Genomic DNA, 13,617 nt, shown 5'->3' on the forward strand with positions numbered 1-13,617 from the left:
CCTCTCTTCCTGTACCCCTAGGATATTATTGGTCAGACAAGGACCTATGCCACCCCTGCCCCCCCAACACACACATCGTAGGTCTGAGATCCTTGCCCAGAGCCCCAGAACCTAGAGAGATTTAGAGGGAGAGATAAAGGGAGAGGGAGAGAGAAGTGGAAAGAGAGAGAATTAGATGGAGAGGGAGGTATGGAGGAAGTGTCATTCTATCTCTAAACTGGGAGAGTAGGAGCATGGAGACCGGGTGGCGTGGGTCGGAGGTGACTGAGACAGCACTTGCAAGAGATAATCAGAGACAGAGGGAGAGCCAGAGTCATGGACAGAGACATCAGAGAAACAGAGAGACTAGGGGAGCCAGAGAGAGAAAGGAAGAGACACTCCTAACCAGAGAGAGAGTGAGAGACCTCTTTGGGGAGGAGACATGGAGACACAGGGTCCCGAGGCTGAGATTCACAGCGGGCGCGGAGTTGTGGGGAGACTGCGTGCGCTCTTAGGGGCGGTGGGCGGGGCAGAGACCACAGGGACGCTCACCTGGCTGCCTCTGGGCTCTGGGATCCTGCGCTGGGCTGCTCTCCCACAGGCTGCTTCCTGCCGGGGCCCCTGTGGGACTTATAAGCATCCCCAGCTGGGCCGGCCTGCCCCCAGGGACACATTCCTGGGGTCAGGTGCTGCCAGTTTCCAGCTCAGCACTGGTGCCGGGCTACGGTCAGGAGGCCAGAGGTACCAGGAGCAGTGAGCCAGCGAGGGCAACCTGGACTCAGGGTCCAACTTGTTTCTTGGTTCTCACGCTCTCATTCCCTCGTGTTCTTATTCTCTCTTTTTCTTTCATTTTCTCTCTCTTATGTTCTCTTATTTTCTCTCTTATTAAATCTCTCATTCTCCCTCCCTCCCTCTGTCTCCCTCCTATGTTTCCCCAGCAAACCTTCCCGGGTTCAAATCCAGACTGCATCGTGGTCTGTCTTGGGAACTGCATCCCTCTGAGCCTCCATTTTCCCATCTGTAAAATCCGGGAACTATTGTTCCTCACTCCCAAAATATCTATCCAAAAAGAGAAGGCGGGGAAAGTGCCTTGGCACCGTGTCAAGCAGGTAGTAGGTGCCCAGTAAGTGGGAGCAGGATGAAGCCCTTGCTCAGTAAAGAGCAACCGCGCGCCTGCCTTGCTCTGAGCTCTGCTGTCTGCACCTGAGATACAGGAAGGAACAAGCAAATTCTAGCGCTCATGGAGCTCACATCCCAGTAGCGGAGACAGACAAACAGAAAAACTAAAAGGAAATATCTTGTAGTCACCTGTGTGCAAAGAACACGGGTGATGGTAGAATGACTGGGGCAGGGGGCTTTCTGCAGACGAGGCGGTGGTTGGGGAGTCAGAGGAGGGAACATTTAGGCTGACAGCCACCATGCCATGTGAGCCTTGCAGGAGAAAGGAAGAACTCGGTGTGCGCAAGGCAGAGCAAGGAGAAGGAACGGAGCAGATTGTGCAGGGGTTTCAGTGCTGGGGGAGAAGTTTGGGTTTATTTAAGTGCAATGGATTTTAAGCACAGGGTTAGGGGGAGTAACATGATCTTTTTTACTTTTAAGAGACATCCTGGGTGGAGAATGAGAAGGGAGCAGAGACCAACACGGAGGTGGGAGGTGGCAACAGCCCAGGTGGGCGATGCTGTGGTCCAGGAAGAAGAGGAATGAACGGACGAAGGGCTCACTTTGGAGGTAGAGCCAACATACTCACCAAGGGGTGGAAAGTGGGGACAGAGGGGAAAGGAGGCGAGAATGGTGCCTCCGAGGCTTGGTCTGACCATTTGTGGCACCATTTGTGGAGGCGGGTAAGGAGATGTGGGGGCAAGGGCTGAGCTGGGGATGCCCGTCGGGAGCCAAGGGGTTGGGTGCATGGGCAGGCGGAGGTGCAGGCAGAGGTCAGAGCTGCTGAGACGCAGTGGGGAGTCATAGGGGAGAGGTGGTGTTTAGAGCCATGGGGTTGGGTGAGATCACCTAAGGAGCAGGTGTGGATGGCTTTGATGAGGGGTTGGGCGACAGATGACCATGATGATGAAGCATGAATGTCTGTGCTTCTCTCTGCCTCTCTCTGGCCTCACCTCTGTCTTTCTGACCCTGTCTCTCTCTGTTGCTGCCTCTTAGTGCCTCTCTGGTTCTCTAGATCTGTCTCCATTTATCTGCCTGCATTCAGCCTCCTGGTGGCCCACAGACCCCCAACCCTGCCCTGGTCCTGGCACCAGCAGCTCTGACCATGAGGACAGAGGAGGCAAGGAGGAAGGGCGGGGATGCAGGGTGGGCTCAGGTCTCACAACCGCCCAGACGTGACTAAGGTTTGGACAGTGGCAGGAGGCCGGTTGGGGCCAGTGCTGGGGCCCAGGGCTGGGCAGCTGAAAGAAAAGAGAAGAAAGTAGACGTCATGTCTCTGTCCCTGTTTCATGGCCTCTCCTAGGCCCTGTCCTGCCCGAGGTCAGATGGAAGTGACCCACTTATTTGGGGATGGGTCCAGGACAGAGCTGTGGGAGAGTTACTCCACGGAGATGCTTCTGGACTGGCAGGTGGGAATAGTTTGGAGCGTGGGCCCGGGAACAGGACTCCCTGGCTCGGAGCTCAGGCCGGGGTGGGGTGTGGACAGAGGCAGAGACAAAAACAGATGGAGATGAGCAGAGAGAGAAATAAAATCACAGAGCCGATGAGACGGAAAGGAACAGAGACGGGGGGAGAGAGCAGGAGGAAGAGATAAAGGCAGAGAGAGAGACAGAGACAAGAGAGCCAGAGACCGAAAATGAGACAGAGACAGATAGACAGGGACACAGATGGAGAAGTCACCATGCATCCTGGTGGTCATTTTAAAAATGCAGACAAAAGGGAGTGTGAATTTCCACCCAGCCTGACCCACCCAGTCCCTGGGCCCCATTCTGCATAAGCGGCACCCCATTCACAAGTCCCCTCTGGTTCTCCGTTCACCTGCAGGCCCTCCGGGCGGCACCTCCGAAACATGATTCAGACCTAGTAGGTCACCCACCTCGGCTCCTCTCTCGTGCCCGCTAAAGTCTATTCCCAGAGGGATGTGGCTCCTGCCAAATGACCCCAGCCCCTGTCTCACTTAATAGCTAAATCTACATTGGGGCAGATTATATTACCTGAAGAGAAGTGAAGTGTTTTCCTTCTTTATTAAGAGCAATAGGGAGGGGCACCTGGGTGGCTCAGTCCGCTAAGCGTCTGCTTTCGGCTCAGGTCATGATCTCAGGGTCCTGGGATGGAGCCCCACATCTGGCTATCTGCTCAGGGGAGAGTCTGCTTCTCCCTCTCCTTCTGCCTGCCCCTCCCCCTACTTGTGCTCTCTCTCTCTCTCTCTCTCTTTCTCTCTCTCTCTCTCTGTCAAATAAATAAAATCTTAAAAAAAAAAAAAGCAATGGGGGATTCAGTAGGAAAAACCCCACAAAGCCTCATGTGGACATCTCCCTTGTCTGTTCCTGTCCCAGGCAAGAGAGAGGCCAGCACTGAGCTGGCCAATCCTGGGGTCTGCCTGGAATGCGGGAGAATGGAGGGAGGGGGTTTTACTGGAGAGAGAGAGTTGTAGCTTACTGCAGCCTGGGGAGCCATAGGCAATGTTTCCTGACCACATGTACAATGGGAGGATGGCTGTGGGTGTGGAGACCACCATGCGGGGGGGTGCATCTCCTGGTCCTTCTGCAGCAACAGGGTTTGAGAGGGACCTCAGCAAACATCAAAGGAGCAGAAATTAAGGTGACGCCCCTGTGCACCAAAGGCCTGGACTTTCACCATTTTTCTAGCACCAGCCAAGTTGAGTTATCTGTCACCACTTTGCAGAGGAGGATAGGGAACCCCAGAAGTGACTGAGACATTTCCTGTCTGGCGGATTTAGATCAGCTTCATCCAGTACGACAACCGCCAGCCATGGGTGGCTACTGAGCACTTGAAACACGGCAGGTGTAGTTGAGGAACCGGCTTTTAACTTTTATTCAATTTTAACTAATTTAAATGTAAACACTGAATCTCGATTCAGTTATTGAAAAGGTTTTAAGTACATTTGCAACAATCTGGGTACATGAATCTACTTTTTCAAGTTGACGTTTTATAGGCTGCGTAGAAATCAATTATTTCTGATGAAAATTTAGCGTTTAGGTAGGGATGCTGCTGTAGGGGTAAAATACTGACTAGATTTTGAAGACTTGGTATAAAAGAATGTAAGCTATCTTATTAATTTTATACTGATTACATGCTGGAATGATAATAATTTGGACATGTTGGGTTAAAATAAAAACATTACTAAAACTACAATTTCACTTGCTTCCCACCCCCCCTTTTTTTTTTAAACTTGGCTACTAGAAAATTTTAAATTACATATTTGGCTCATATGTTTTTTAAGATTTTATTTATTTATTTGAGAGAGAGAGAGAGAGAATGAGCAGTGGAGAGGGGCAGAGGGGGAGAGGGGGAGAGAGAGAGAAGCAGACTCACGGTTGAGCAGGAAGCCTGATGTGGGGCTTGATCCGAGGACCTGGAGATCATGACCTGAGTCCAAGGCAGACACGCTTAACCAACTGAGCCACCCAGGTGTCCCCGCCAAAGCACTTTGTAAACTGGTTGTGGAGGTGGGGGAGGGGGTGCAGTAACATTTTTTTTCCTGTTTATCTTGGTCCCCAGAAGTGTCACTGATCTCTAAAAAAAAAAAAAAAAAAAGCTCTAGAAACAGCAGATCCTTGGCTGGGCTGATCTACAATGGCCCTCAACTGTAGGAGAAAACTATTTAACACGCAAACTTGGTCCGAAAAACTTCTGATCATACTTAGAGTAGAAGCTAGAATTTTCACCGTGACCCAAAGGCCCACCCACCATCCTCTCCCTCTTTGTTCCTGCTTTGATTTCACCTTCCTCCCTCTGCCCTCTGCCCACTGCAGGAGTACCGGCCTCCTTGCTGCTTCTAGGTATGTAAAACATGTTCCCACCTCAGGATCTTTGCACTTGCTGCCGCTTCTACCCAGAATGCTCTTTGCCCACATATCTACCTGTCTCTGTCCTTATTCAGGATTCTTCTTAAGTGTCCCCTCCCCAGAAGATCCTTCCCTGACAGCCCTCTGTCTAGAATGGCTCCATTATTTTACCCTTATTATCAGCATATATACCATCATTATTAGTATAAAACTTATTATCAGTATATAAATCTATACCAATCTCCTATTGCTGCTGTAAGAAAGTATCACAAATTTACTGGCTTTAAACAACACAGATTTAATCTCTTATAGTTCGGAAGGCCGGAAGTCCAAAGACAATCTCATTGGACCGATTCCTTCAGGAGGCTCTAGGGGAGAATCCACTTCCTTGCTTTTTGTAACTTCTAGAGGCACCTGCATTCCTTGGCCGGTGGTCCCTTCCTCCATGCTCACAGCCGGCAATTGCATCACTCCGACCTCTGCTTCCAGTGTCACATTGCCTTGTCTAACTCTGATACTCTTGCCTCTCTCTTAGAAGAGCCTTTGTGTAATCCGGGTTAATCACCTCATCTCAAGATCTTTAATGACATCTGCAAAGTCCCCAAGTAAGATCATAGATTCACAGGACATCTTTGCTGGTGGGCATTATTTTGTCTACTGCAAAAATCACATGACACATTAGTGATTCACTTGTTCATGGTGTCTGTCTCCTCCACCGGAACATAAGCTCCTCCATGAGGACAAAACATCCCTGCCATGGTCGCCCTTGCATCGCCAGGGCCAGGAACAGTGAGTGCCTGGAACGTGGTAGGTAGTCAGTCAATACTCACCAAGTGAACAAATGCCCTCAAGGAGGAAAGAATTAATGCCCTTACTAACCATTGATATCCAGTAACAGAAACAACTTCCAAACTGATTTTACACTGATTAAGAGACGGACTCTGGAACCCAGACTGTCCGGGTTCAAATCCCGGCTCTGCCATTCACTAGCCGGGTGACCTTGGGCACATTACCAAGTCTCTCTGTGCCTCTGTTTCTTATCTGTGAAATGGGAATAACTATATTTCTTGTCTCACAGAGTATCGGGACGTTTCCAAATAACACTGAGCCTGGCACAATGGGAAGTACTTCATAAGTGTTCACTTTTGTTAATATCACTTTGCAAATATCTGAAACAGTGTTTCACAAAATGTGATGCTAACCCAAATATAGGAGGTTTCTGTGTAGTTCAAAATAGATACAAACAAATTCAGGGGATGCCTGGGTAGCTCAGTCAGTTAAGCATCTGCCTTGGGTTCAGATCCTGATCCCAGCATCCTGGGATGCGAGTAAGGCTCCCTGATCTGCAGAGAGTCTGCTTCTCCCACTTCCTCTGCCCCTCCCCCCCGTCCTTGCTCACTCTCTCAAATAAATAAATAAAATCTTTAAAAAAAATTCAGTAACATCTTGGAGGGTTCTTATGGTATTCACCTTGGCCATCAGGAACTCACGAAGTGAGAAAATACAGTACATAGAACTCAATCAAAAACCGAATCTTGACTTCACCACCCTAGCCTAGCAAATTCAGCTGCCAGTTTGTTCCTTATTAGGAACATATGAAATCCACTCTTAAACAAAAAAATCTTGTTCAAGTGTGCGTTGGTGGTTAGATATCCCATATAAGTGTAATCATGCAGTATTTCTGGGACTGGCTTATTTCAGTTAGCACAATGCCCCTCAGGTTCATCCATGTTGTCGCATATGTCAGGATTTCCTTTTTTAAAGCTGAATCATATCCTATTGTGTGGATATACTATATTTTCTTTATCTATTCATCTGTTGATGGACATTTGGGTTGTTTTCACACACAAATAAATGTCTCTCGGAGACTCTGATTTCAATTCCTTTGAATCATTTACGTTCCCACCAGCGGGTGAACAAGCGTTCCAATATCTCCACATCCTCACCAACCCTTCTCATCTCTGTTTTCGTCTTTGTTTTAATAATCGCCATCCTAACAGGTGTGAGGTGATATCTCCTTGTGGTTTTGATCTCCATTTCCCTGATGATTAGTGACATTGATCATTGTTTCATATACCTGGTGGTCATTTCTATGTTTGGAGAAATGTCTATTCTAGTCCTTCGCCCATTTGTAAATCAGGTTATTTGTGTTTTTGTTTTGTTTTGTTGCTTTTTGTTTGTTTTTGCTATTGAACTGAAGTTCCTCGTATAGTTTGGATATTAACCCCTTATCAGTTGTATGGTCTGCCAGTGTTTGCTCAAACTCCGTAGGTCATCTGTCACTGGGGATGGTTCCCTTTGCTGGGAAGAAAAGTTTTAGTTTGATGTGATTCCACCTGTCTATTTTTTGCTTGTGTTGCCTGTGTTTTGGTGTCATATTCAAGAAATCATTGCCAAGATCAATGCCATGAAGATTCTTCCCCCCTATTTTTCTTCCAGGAGTTGGACAGGTTCAGGTCTTCTGTTTAAATCTTTAATCCATTTTTTTTTAAAGATTTTATTTATTTGAGACAGAGAGAGAGAGAGCACAAGCAGGGAGGAAGATCAGAGGGAGAGGGAGAAGCAGCCTCCCCGCTGAGCAGGGAGCCCGATGCGGGGCTCGATCCCAGGACCCCGGGATCCTGACCTGAGCTGAAGGCAGACCCTTAACCGTCTGAGCCGCTCAGGCGCCCCTGGGCATTTTTTTTTTTTTAATTGGCCACCAGCATTGTTGGATCAGGAGATTTCAAGCTTCTCTTGAAAAGTCAACATCCAGTCTGCATTCCCAGGGGCATTATCCATCAGCAGTAGGCTGAGTGGCCACCGCCCTGGGGGCAGCCTGCGGGTTCCCTGGCCCACACCCAGAGGCTTCCCGCATTTATGTTACCTGCCTGGCCCTAGGAGGCAGCAGAGTTTGTGACCCCAGTGGAGAAAAAAGGAAGACACATGGATACAGAAAGACTCAGACATAAAGAGATCAGAGAAATCAAGCCACTAAAAACAGTAATGGCCATACACTGACGTCATGGTCACAGAGCATCTCCATATAAACCTACTTCTAGATTATACAGGCGGTTCTTACTTTGTACTATTCTAGGTTCCTCACAGTGTTAATTGGCATAATCTCCTCAACATCCTCTGAAATAGGAGCCGTTATCGTCCCTACTGTGCAGATGATGAAATGAAGCACAGAGAAGTTAAGAGCCGTGTTTGTGGGTGACCAAGCTGGTAAGTGGTGGAGCTGGGATCTGAACCCTCATGCCCAGACCATCCCCACTGCGTGTTCCTAACCACTAGGCGACACTGCCCCCTTGTGGAGCTGGAGACACACACAAGGAGAGAGTTAGAGGTTGTGAGGGTAAGGGACAAAGAAGGGGCCCCAAGTTCCCTGGGGTGGGTCACTGTGGGCCCCAGCACCCAATTCTGGAGCTAGACAGGGGACAGATGGGCAGGTGTACCCCAGGTGGTGGCAGGAGGAGGAGGCCACCTGAGCTTTGCCCCTGGTGGGCTCACATCCTGATCGGGATCTTGGGTCTCTCCGATTCCAAAGGGAAGGGCTAAGAGTGCGGCCTCGTGGGTCAGACCCGCTCCTGTGAGACCCTGGGCAAGAGACTGAGTATTTCTGCCTCAGAGCTCAGCCGCTGTAACCTCCAACTATTGCTACCAATGTAATGACTTAATAAGTTGGAGAAATCGGGGAGCCTGGGTGGCTCAGTTGGCTAAGCATCAGACTCTTTTTTTTTTTAATTTTTTATTGTTATGTTAATCACCACATATTACATCATTAGTTTTTGGTGTACTGTTCCATGATTCATTGTTTGTTCATAACACCCAGTGCTCCATGCAGAACATGCCCTCCTCAATACCCATCACCAGGCTAACCCATCCCCCTACCCCCCTCCCCTCTAGAACCCTCAGTTTGTTTTTCAGAGTCCATCATCTCTCATGGTTCGTCTCCCCCTCTGACTTACTCCCCTTTTCTTCCTCTCCTGTTATCTTCTTCTTTTTCTTTTTTCTTAAAATATGTTGCGTTATTTGTTTCAGAAGTACAGATCTGTGATTCAACAGTCTTGCACAATTCACAGCGCTCACCGTAGCCCATACCTTCCCCAATGTCTATCACCCAACCACCCCATCCCTCCCACCCCCAACCATTCCAGTAACACTCAGTTTGTTTCCTGAGATTAAGAATTCCTCATATCAGTGAGGTCATGTGATACATGTCTTTCTCTGATTGACTTATTTCACTCAGCATAACACCCTCCAGTTCCATCCACGTCGTTGCAAATGGCAAGATCTCATTCCTTTTGATGGCTGCATAATATTCCATTGTGTATATATACCACATCTTCTTTATCCATTCATCTGTTGATGGGCATCTTGGCTCTTTCCACAGTTTGGCTATTGTAGACATTGCTGCTATAAACATTGGGGTACACGTACCCCTTCGGGTCCCTACATTTGTATCTTTGTGGTAAATACCCAGTAGTGCAATTGCTGGATCGAACGGTAGCTCTAATTTCAACTGTTTGAGGAACCTCCATACTGTTTTCCAGAGTGGTTGCACCAGCTTGCATTCCCACCAACAGTGTAGGAGGGTTCCCCTTTCTCCACATCCCCGCCAACATCTGTCGTTCCCTGACTTGTTAATTTTAGCCATTCTGACGGGTGTGAGGTGGTATCTCATTGAGGTTTTGATTTGGATTTCCCTGATGCCGAGCGATGTTGAGCACTTTTTCAGGTGCCTGTTAGCCATTTGGATGTCTTCTTTGGAGAAATGTCTGTTCATGTCTTCTGCCCATTTCTTGATTGGATTATTTGTTCTTTGGGTGTTGAGTTTCATAAGTTCTTTATAGATTTTGGATACTAGCCCTTTATCTGATATGTCATTTGCAAATATTTTCTCCCATTCTGTCGGTTGTCTTTTGGTTTTGTGGACTGTTTCTTTTGCTGTGCAAAAGCTTTTTATCTTGATGAAATCCCAATAGTTCATTTTTGCTCTGGCTTCCCGTGCCTTTGGCGATGTTTCTAGGAAGAAGTTGCTGCGGCTAATGTCGAAAAGGTTGCTACCTGTGTTCTCCTTTAGGATTTGGATGGACTCCTGTCTCACGTTTAGGTCTTTCAACCATTTGGAGTCTATTTTTGTGTGTGGTGTAAGGAAATGGTCCAGTTTCATTCTTCTGCATGTGGCTGTCCAATTTTCCCAACACCATTTGTTGAAGAGACTGTCTTTTTGCCATTGGACATTCTTTCCTGCTTTGTCAAAAATAAGTTGACCATAGAGTTGAGGGTCCATTTCTGGGCTCTCGATTCTGTTCCATTGATCTATGTGTCTGTTTTTGTGCCAGTACCATACAGTCTTTATGATAAGCATCAGACTCTTGATTCTGGCTCAAGTCATGATCTCAGGGTCGTGAGATTGAGCCCCTTCCCTCTGCACCCTGCCCCCCACCATCAGGCTCCACGCTGGGCGTGGAGCCTACTTAGGATTCTTTCTCTCCCCCTGCCTCTCCCCTCCCTCGCTCTCTAAAAAGAAAAAGAAAAAGAAAAATAGCCAGGTTTGAACTGAGAGAGACTTGCATGAGAATCTGTGCATGCGTGTGTGTGTGTGTGTGTGTGTGTGTGTAAAGCATCATTTCTACTTAATTTTTTGAATAGGTACTATTTCCGCATGGTACAAAAACAAGGTATGTTTATCTAAAGAGTATAGAGTGATAAATCATGACCATATCCCCCTTCTGTTCTGTCCTCCCCCTTCTTCAGCTATATTATGTTACTTGGGCCATTTTCAAAGGTTTCGTTGCACATAAATAGGCAAGTGCAAAGTTGTGTTCTCATTTCTCTCTTGTCTTTAGCCACCGGGCTGGGCTTCCAGCAAAGTAAGGCGTCTCCTGGGGTTCAGAACACTTGGTTAATTCTTTTTCCTGTTATAAGCACGGAAGACCTGCAATGCCTGGGTAGTTTCAAGCTTTGTGAAATACTGTTTAGATAATTACATAGGTTATAAAACAATGGTGTGAAATTTACAGATGAGTCATAATTATATCTGTGGCTATAAAGCTTTCTGTTGGGAAGTCTTTCAGTCTGGGAGAATTTAGTGGGAGGCATTTTTTTCCCCTCCCCAAGGGACCTTGTTATACATTTTGGCCAGCTTAGAGCTGACCAGAAAAGAAACTGAAAAGAGGGCAAATAAGACCCAGATGAAATGTGCATATAGGGAGTTCTACGACCATGATGACTAAAGCTCACTGAGCACTTCCAGTGTGCCAGACGCAGTTTTTAGTATAACGTTTTATTTTGAAGTAGTTCAAGAGTCGGCAAGGAGCCACAAAGAAGTACAGAGAATTCTCAAGTAGCCCTCAGCCAGTTTCCCTCAATCACATCTCTCATAACCATAGTACTTTGTCAAAACCAGAAAGCTGACTTTGCTACAACAATAGTAAGTGGGGCACAGATCTTACTTGAATTTCATCATTTATAACATCTCACGCTCTGACTCTCCCATCACCATCATCAGGATACACAACTGTTGCATCACCAGGAAGAAAAGGGTCTCGTGCTATCCCTTAGGGACCACACCCTTCCCCCACCCTCAAGCCCTGACAGCCACTGGTCTGTTCTCTGTCACTAGAATTCTGAGGCTTTGAGAATGTTATACAAATGGGATCAATACAGTATGTACTGCTCTGAAATCGGGGTTTTCCCCACTCATGGTAACGCCCTGGAGATCCATCCAGGTTGTTACATGTATCAATTGTTTGTTCATTTTATAAGCATTTAAAAAAATACTTTGTGTATATCTAATCACTGACCTTCACAAAAGCCGGAAGGTTGTAGGTTCTGTTAATATTCCTATCTGCGGATGGAAAAACTAAGGGCAGAGAAGCGAAGTAACTTGTCTAAAGGCACATAGCAGGTAAGTGGTAGAGCTGAGATTTGAACCCAGGCAGCCTGACTCAAGGGATGCTCATAGAAACAAAACAAAACACAACAAAACACTCCTCCCCCCCCACACACGTAGTACTAACGAAGCTTGATTTTTTAAAAAGATTTTATTTATTTTTTATTTGTCAGAGAGAAAGCAAGCACAAGCAGGGGGGAGTGGCAGGCAGAGGGAGAAGCAGGCTTCCTGCTGAGCAAGGAGCCTAATGCAGGGCTTGACCCCAGGACCCTGGGATCATGACCCGAGCCGAAGGCAGATGCTTAACTGGATGAACCACCCAGGCGTACCAGCTAATGAAACTTGATACCTTCTTTTCCTTTTTATATAATTGAAGACTACCCCCCAGTCCCACTTACGGATATATATTCAAAAGAATTGAGAGCAGGATCTAGAAAAGATATTTGCACATTCCTGTTCATAGAAGCATTATGGACGACAGCCAAAGGTGAAAACAACCCATTGATGGATGAATGGATAAACAAAATGTGATGTATCCATAAAATAGAATATTATTCAGCCTTTAAAAAGGATATCCTCTCACATGTTACATATGGATGAACCTTAAGGGCATTATGTGAAGTGAGATAAGCCAGTCACAAAAAGACAAGTACTAATAGGAGGTATCTAAAATAGTTAAATTCAAACAGACAAAATAGAACATTGGCTTCTGGGGGGCGGGCAAGGAGGGGGGATGGGGAGTTAAAATGTGTAATGGATACAGAGTTTCAGTTTTGCAAGATGAAAAAGCTCTGGAGACAATGTGAATGAGCAAAAACATGAATGGATTTGGCACTACCGAACTGTACTGTTAAAAATGGATAAGATGGGGAAAAAATGGATAAAATGGTAAATTTCATGGTCTGCGTTTTTTACCACAATTAAAAATAAAATGTTAAAGAAGACTCCCCTAATGCTTGAGTTGGTTACAAAGCTTGTGACACACCATTTAGTCAATTGCATAAGTTATAAAACAATGACTAAGTGTGAAAATTAGTAATGACTCTCTTAATTGTTATCAGCGGAGGTTAAATGATACAGCCCTGAAGCTCCCTGACTTATTTCTTAAGGTGTATTGTTTTAAAAAGCTATTAAAACTCACCACAGACTCCTAATTGTGGAGATGAACAGTTTCACTCTTCTTTGCCTATTGCCCTGGAGGAGTGTTTGGTGGAGTGATTTCCTGACAATTTTTTCTTGAAACCCAAGCCCAAACACAAAGCTCTGCTGGGTATTATGTTCAATTATCCTTGAAACAACCCCTTGAGATTGTACTGTTTTTCTTGCCATTTCACACACATCCATTACACAGCAGAGCTAGGGTTGGGATCAGGCGCTTTGGCTCCCACGAGGCTGTATGCTTACCATTCTGCGATCTTGCCTCCTGGAGGAGAATGTCGACAATGGTTTTCTCTGGCTGGTGAGGCCATGGGGCGGTTTCATTTCCTTCATTCGTGAACCTTAGTGTTCCTCAAAGTAACTGGCCAGTCTCTTGCACTCACATAACCCCCACACACGGAGATGCACAGCTCCCAGAACCAAGATCAGAGGGAACCCGCCTCTTCCTTCTGTACCATTTCCAGAGGTCTCTGGGATGGCACCTGCACGGAATGTTCTCTATCTTTTGCTCCCAACAGAATAGAACATGATAAGCTCCAAATGGTCAAATCCAGCCTAAGCAGCAAGGAAAGAAAACCTAAAGCTATGTGCTTACGTGCACAATGGCACGTAATGAGATCATGTAGGAGAAAA

The sequence above is a fragment of the Eumetopias jubatus genome, unplaced genomic scaffold, assembly GCF_037043125.1.
Source record: "Eumetopias jubatus isolate StellerSeaLion01/CBP00866 unplaced genomic scaffold, mEumJub1_p1.0 scaffold_10, whole genome shotgun sequence".
Lineage (NCBI taxonomy): Eukaryota > Metazoa > Chordata > Mammalia > Carnivora > Otariidae > Eumetopias > Eumetopias jubatus.